At 38.1% G+C, this 7876-nt stretch overlaps 1 pseudogene; it reads right to left on the bottom strand.

Moving 5' to 3' along the window:
• Positions 1 to 6218: 6218 nt before the first annotated feature.
• On the bottom strand, positions 6219 to 7412 carry LOC113920392 (annotated as a pseudogene).
• Positions 7413 to 7876: the final 464 nt, after the last annotated feature.

Raw genomic sequence — 7876 nt, 5'->3', positions numbered from 1 at the left:
CCCTCCAGTTTTGGCCTTCTTTTCCAAGATTGCTTGAGTTATTCAGGATCTTTTTTGATTCCATACAAATTTAAGGGTTATTTCTAGTTTTATAAACATTGTTGTTGGTATTTTCATAGGGATTGCATTAAATTTGTGAATTGCTTTTGGTAGCATAAACATTTTAACAATACTTATTCTCCCAATTCATGGACATGGAATATCTTTCCATTTGTTTGTGTTATCTTCAATTTCTTTCATCAGCATTTTATAGTTTTCAGAGTATATGTCTTTCACCTCCTTGGTTAAGTTTATTTCTACGTATTTTATTCTTTTTGGTACAATTATAAATGGAATTGTTTTCTTAATGTCTCTTTCTGCTACTTCATTATTTTTTTTAAAGATTTTATTTATTCACTTGAGAGAGAGAATGAGATAGAGAGCATGAGAGGGGAGAGGGTCAGAGGGAGAAGCAGACTCCCCGCCGAGCAGGGAGCCCGATGCGGGACTCGATCCCAGGACTCCAGGATCATGACCTGAGCCGAAGGCAGTCGCTTAACCAACTGAGCCACCCAGGTACCCTCTGCTACTTCATTATTAGTGTATAGAAATGCAACAAATTTTGGGGTATTGATTTTGTATCCTATGACCTTCCTGAATTTATTTATCAGTTTTAGAAGATTTTTGGTGAATTCTTAGAGGTTTCTATATATAGTATCATGTCATTTGCAAATACTGAAGGTTTTCCTTCCCAACTAATTTGGGTCCCTTTTACTTCTTCTTGTGTGATTGCTGTGGCTAGGACTTCCAGTACTATGTTGAATAAAAGTGGTGAGAGTGGACTTCTTTGTGTTATTCCTGATCTTAGGGAAAAACCTCTGTTTTTCACCACTGAGTATGATGTTACTTGAGGGTTTTTCATATACGGTCTTTAAAATGTTAAGGTATGATCCCTCTGAACCTACTTTGTTGAGAGTTTTTATCATGAATGGGTGTTGTACTTGGTCACATGCTCTTTCTGCATCTATTTAAATGATCATATGGTTTTATCCTTTCTCATTTACGAGATGTATTATTCTTATTGATTTGCAAATGTTGAACCACACTTGCATCCTAGGAATAAATTCCATTTGATCGTGGTGAATGATTTTTTAAATATATTGTTGGATTCAGTTTGCTAATATTTTGTTGAGGATGTTTGCATCTGTGTTCATCAGAGATATTGGCCTATAGTTCTCTTTTATTGTGGTGTCTTTTTCTGGTTTTGGTATCAGGGTATTACTGGTCTCACAGAATGAATTTGAAAATTTCAAAAATTTTTGATAATTTGATAATGATAGGTACTCACTCTTCTTTTTGATAATTTGATAATGATAGGTACTCACTCTTCTTTAAATGTTTGGTAGAACTTACCTGTGAAGTTGTCTGGTCCTGAATTTTTGTTTGTTGGGCGTTTCTTGATTACTGATTCAACTTCATTGCTGATAATTGGTCTGCTCAAATTTTCTATTTCTTCCTGTTTCTGTTTTGGGAGGTTACATGTTTCTTCTAAGTTGTCTGATTTGTTGGCATATAGACTTTCATAATATTCTCTTACAATCCATTATAGGTCTGTGGTTTTTGGTGTTATTTCTTGTTTTTCATTTCTGATACTGAGTTCTTTCTTTTCTTTCTTTCATGTTGGACAAATTTTGTTGATCTTTTCAATGAACCAATGGTTTCATTGATATGTTTTATTAGTTTTGTTTCTATTTCATTTGTTCCTTCTCTAATCTTTATCATTTCTTTCCTTCTACTGGTTTGGCATTTTGTTTGTTCTTCCTTTTCTAGCTCCTTTAGATGTAAGGTTAGGTTGTTCATTTGAGATTTTTCTTCTTGAGGTAGGCCTGTTTTGCTATAAACCTCCCTCTTAGTACCACCTTTGCTGCATTCCAAAGATTTTGGACCATAGTATTTTCATTTGTCTCTATTTTTTTTTATTTCCTCTTTGATTTCTTGGTTGCCTTATTCATTGTTCAGTAGCATGGTATTTAACTTCCATGTATTTGTGGGGGGTTTTTGTTTGTTTTGTTTAAAGATTCTGTTTATTTATTTGACAGAGAGACACAGTGAGAAAGGGAACACAAGCAAGGGCAGAGGGGGGAGGGAGAAGCAGGCTTCCCACCAAACAGGGAGCCTGATGTGGGGTTCGATTCCAGGACCCTGGGATCATGACCTGAGCCGAAGGCAGATGCTTAATGACTGAGCCACCCAGGCACCCCTCCATGCATTTGTGTTTTTTCCAGATTTTTTCTTGCGGTTGATTTCTAGTTTCATAGCATTGTGGTCAAAAAACTTGCATTGTTTGACTTTGAACTTTTTGAATTTGTTGAGGCTTGTTTTGTGAGTTAATATGTGATCTATTCTGACAAATATTCCATGTGTCCTTGAAAAGAATGCATTCTGCTATTTCAGGATGGAATATTCTGAGTATATTTGTTAGATCTATCTGGTAAAATATGGTATTCAAAGCTACTGTCTCCTTTTTTGATTTTCTGTTTGGAATATCTATCCATTGATGTAAGTGGGGTCTTAAAGTCCCCTATTTATCACTACTAATTACTTCCTTTATGTTTGTTAATAGCTGCTTTATGTATTTGGGTGCTCCCATATTGGGTGGATAAATTTTTACAATTGATATTATCTTTACATTGGATTGTCTCCTTTATGATTACATAGTTTCCTTCTTTGTCTCTTGATACAGTCTTTGTTTTAAAGTCTATTTTGCCCTACATAAGTATTGCTACCCTGGCTTCCTTTTCACTCCCTAGGCATGATAAATGCTTTTCCATCCCTTCACCTTCAATCTGCATGTGTCTTTAGGTTTGAAATAAATCTTTTGTAGCAGCATATAGATGGGTCTTGCCTTTTTTTTTTTTTTAATTTATCCTCTCCTCCTATGTCTTTTGATTGGAGTATTTAGTTCATTTACATTCAAATTATTGATAGGAATGTACGTCCTGCCATTTTGTTACTTGTTTTATGGGGTTTTTTTGTAGTTCTTTTCTATTTCTTGCTCCCTCCTCTCATGGTTTGTTGGCTTTCATTAGTGACATACTTGGATTTCTTTCCGTATATTTTTTGCATATCTATGACCAGTTTTTAATTTGTGGTTGCCATTAGGTTTATATATAACATCTTACACATATAGCAGTCTATATCAAGTTGATAGTCCTTTAAGTTTGGACCCATTCTAAAAGCACTGAATTTTTATTTCTCTCCCTCATCCCACATTAAGTATATTTAGTCATACTTTATATTTTTTATTTTGTGAATCCCTTTACTGATTTTTTTTAGATATACTTAATTTTACCGCTTTTATGCTTCCTGATTTTCTTAGTCCTGCTTATCTTTCACTTAAAGAATCTCTTTGACATATTTTATAAGGCTATTTTAGTGATGAAGAATTCCTTCAACTTTTATTTTTCTATGAAACTCTTTATCTCTCCTTCTAGTGTGGGTGATAATCTTGTTGGATAGAGTATTCTTCGCTTCAGGTTTTTCCCTTTCAGCACTTTGAATATATCCTGTCACTCTCTTCTAGCCTGCAAAGTTTCTGCTGAAAAAATCCACTGATAGTTTTATAGGGTTTCCCTTGTATGTAACTGTTTTGCTGCTTTACAAATTCTCTTTATCACTAATTTTTGCCATTTCAATTACTTTGTGTCTTGGAGGTGACCTCCTTGGGTTGATTTTTTTTGAGGGGGGGTTCTTTATATCCTGGATATGGATATCTGTTTCCTTCCTCAGATTCAGGACATTTTCACCTATTTATTTCTTCAGGTATATTTTCTTCCCCCTTTTCTCTTCTGGGATTCCTATAATGTGAATGTTATTACTGAGTTTCCTTAAGTCTACTCTAATTTTTTTAAATTTTTTTCTCTCCCGTTCCACTTGATTGCTTTTATTTACTCTTCTTCAGGTTGCTGATCTGTTCTTCTGTTTTCTCTAGTCTCCTTTTTATTCCATTTACAATTTTCTATTAAAGATTTTACTTATTCATTTTAGAGAGAGAGTGCAAGGAAGGAGAGGGAGAGGGAGAAAAAGTACAAAGCAGATTCTGCACTGAGCTCAGAGCTGACTCACAGCTCAATCTCACAACTGCGAGATCACCACCTGAGCCAAAACCACGAGTGGGATGTTTAATCGAATGAGCCACCCAGGTGCCCCTACAGTATTTTTAATTTCAGTTACTGAGTTCTTTATCATTAGCTGTTGTTGTTGTTGTTGTTCTTCTTCTTCTTTTTTTGCATTTTCTCTCTTCTTTTAGGGTTAGGGTTTTACTGGGGTCCTCCACTCTTTTCTCCAGTTGAGTATCTTTTTGAACATTACTTTAAATTTTTTTCTCAGGCATATTACCGCTGTTTTGTTTATCTGTCTTGCTGTGATTTTGTCCTGTTCTTTCATTTGGGACACATTCCTCTGTCTCATTTTGTCAGGGAAGGATCTCAGCACCTAGACTCAGGCTGATGTAAGCCAGACCTGAGTTAGCAGCTTATAAAGTATGAAAATATATATAATCCTTTGGGCTTGCAAGCATAAGCCCCACTGGCCACCAGAGCCAAGTGTCCTGGTGTTGTCCCCGGTGAATCAGTTATGAAAATTGGGGCTTGAGGGAATTGCTCCTCAGGCTAAACCTCCTGAGTAAGAAAACTAGTGTATTTTACAAAAAGACTACATGGGTGTTTCATCCTGCTGTCTGGGCAGTGCCTTGATAATGCATGTCAAGAACTGTCTCTCCAATTACTTAGAGTCTCTAGGACCCAGGAATGCAATTTTCCTTGGCTTCTAAAGCCAGACAATCATTGGGTATCCACTGAGCTGCAGCTACAAAAACCAGAGCACTAGACATAAAAACCAGGGCTCCTCTGGGAGATAGTGGCACTATGGAGCATGGCAGAGGGAGAGTGCTCAGATGGCAACTGCTGATAGGAACAAGGCAGTGAGGAAGCATAAAGATGGCCCTATGGGGTAAGGGTTAAGGGGAAAGCTTAGGATTGGAGGGAAAAAAAGATGGTGTGCATAGATGGTGCCCACCAGCCTTCATCTCTGGAGATTTTCCCTGAATACCCGTAGATGCTAATTTAGATGCATGCCCATCAGGTGATGCTTTATGATTAGCAAATGATCAACTGCTTCTGAACTGGGCTCTGGGGTCAGAGACCCCAAGTGTGGGTGTCCTTTAAGAGCCATTTCTCAGATCACTATGACCTTCCGGGCATCAATGAAGTAAGCCCTATTTGTTTACAAGGCTAGATGCTTTGGGAGCTCTCAGGTGGGGTTCTTAAAAATTGGGATGCCTGATGTAGGGTTCAGACCCTTCACTCTATGGGAGAAGTTCTGGGTTTTTAATTCCCTCCTGTACTATAAGTGGGGTTTGGGGCACCTGAGTGGCTCAGTTGGTTAAGCCTCTGACTCTTGATTTTGGCTCAGGTCATGATCTCAGGGTCACAAGATTGAGCGCTGCATCAGGCTCTGCACTCAACATGGAGTCTGCTTAAGATTCTCTCCTTTTCTCTCTGCCCCCCCCCTTTTCTCTCGCTTTCAAAACAACAACAATAAAAAAAGTAGGTAGGGTTTATGGTGGGATTGTGTCACAGCTTCTTTGATTTTTTTTTTCTAGTATGCTCAGTGTGTAATTGTTAGCTAGTTTTTAGGTTTTTTTTTTTTTTCCCCAAAGGAAATTATTCCACATGTAGCCATAGATTCAATGTGTCAGTGGAGGAGCAGGTGAATTCAGGATCTTCCTATGTTGCCATCTTGAACTGGCAACATCAGTGTTTTGATTTCCTCTCTGATTAACTTACTAAATTCTCTTACTAGTTGTAATCATGTATAGATTTTTTTTAAGATTTTTTATTTATTTGACAGAGAGAAAGAGAGGGAACACAAGCAGGGGGAGTGGGGGAGGGAGGAGCAGGCTCCCCACAGAGCAGGGAGTCCGATGCGGGGCTCGATCCCAGGACCCTGGGATCATGACCTGACCCAAAGGTGGACGCCTAATGACTGAGTCACCCAGGCGCCCCTATAGATTTTCTTCTCCATATCCATCAAGACTTATTTCTGTCTATAAATAATTTTTTTGCTGATTTCATAATCTATAATTTTTTTCTCCCATTTTTGTTGTTTTTCACTACCTCTTTAATCAGGTCTTTATTCAAAATGAGCTGCCCAAAATTATTTGACCTTTATGGAAGGAATTAAGTTTTTGCAGCATGCTTTTTTTCTCTTGTGGTTCTTTTCTGCTGGCATCTTTTCAGCTGCTGGGTTCTTGGCAGCTGCAACCTTTTTCCCACCAAAGAGTTCTGCTTCTTAACACCAATAGCCTTCTTCCCTTTTTTCCCTACTACTGGTTACTTAGCTAGAACCCCCTTCTCATCTGAATTGGTTTCTAGTGCTACTGCAGCTTTATCCACCTGGAGCTTGTGATTCTTGGCCTGGTGAAGAATGTTGTTCTAGTTTATGGTCTTTGAATATGAGTTTAGCTTCAACATCATTCTCAGGTTTTTCAGTGGATTCTTCTTTAGGACTCTATGATGAAACTTTTTGTGTTCTAAGAGGATCTTCAGATCTCTGTGATTTTTGAGATTCTGTTAAAGTCTGTATTGAAAATTGTGTGCATGGAAGATTGTATTTACTCTTGAGGGTAAGTCATCTATCTTAGAGAAAGCACTTTTATTCCAAATGTAGAAACATTCCACGTGCCCACCAGGAGCAAGTTTCGAAATGTTGAGTTTGTTTACATGAAACAGAGTAATTCCTGAGATGTTTCTGAAGACCTTGATAACACTTGTCCTTTCTATTGATGATTCAGAGCCCCCTGCTCTGTGTACAATAACCACTTCTCATTTTGCTTTTGCAGCTTTCGTTTGCTGAGAGGCATGGGAATTTATGATCTCGTTCTAGGCCCTAAGTTTCTTAAGAAGCAAAGTAGACTCCATAGTCATCTCTTAGCTTTCAACTTTATTTTCACCCACCAAAGGAAGTTCAGGAACTCCCTCAATATGATGACCTTTAGACATGACCAGCACAGGTAAGGCTAAAGCAGCCAGAGCAGAGCAGAAGACATAACACATCTGTGCTATGTTCATTCTGTGTTTCCAGTGGTGTGAGGTTATGGCTGGTGCAAACATGGGGTTTCACAACACTTATCTACAAAAGCACCCTGGGCAGAACTGTGAGTCACACCATCTTGAATTCTGGGAATTCAAGCCACACTCTCTTCATACCCCAACACCCAGCACTGGTTTGATGGCCTGCTAAAAGGCAGCATAGTGCTGTCTTTGTTGCACAAGTTGAACAAAGTTCACAGTATCTGGTTAAATGGAAGCCTTGAACACAGCAGGAAGTTACATTTTTGCCAGATAACTCCCCTTTCTGGAGTAAACTGATATCAATCATTGCTACACCATAGTGGGGAAAAGGGGGAAGACTACACTCCTCTCAACCCAATAATTCCCACAGGAAAAGCTGCCCCCCATCTTAATGGGCTAGATAAAACTTTGTTTTTAAGATTTTATTTAGTTATTTGAGAGAGAGAGCATGTGTGCAGCAGAGAGAGAGGGAGAAGCAGGCTCCCTGTTGAGCAGAGAGCCTGACATGGGGCTCTATCCGAGGACCTTACGATCATGACCTGAGCCAAAGGCAGACACTTAACCAACTGAGCCATCCAGGCACCCCTGGCTAGAACTTCTTAAATATGTATTAAAAACCAGTAATATCAGGATTCCTCATTTTATTTTTTAAATTTAGCATTTTAGTATTTCATTATTGTATATGAAGAATACTGTAAGTTTTTATAAAAACATTTTATCAGGTATCTAACTCATCTATTGCTTCATAACAAGTTACTTTAAAA

Source organism: Zalophus californianus, chromosome 3 (assembly GCF_009762305.2).
Source record: "Zalophus californianus isolate mZalCal1 chromosome 3, mZalCal1.pri.v2, whole genome shotgun sequence".
NCBI classification, from domain to species: Eukaryota; Metazoa; Chordata; class Mammalia; order Carnivora; family Otariidae; genus Zalophus; species Zalophus californianus.
Note: the sequence above shows the minus strand (reverse complement) of the source record. Positions and strands in the feature narration are given on the sequence as shown.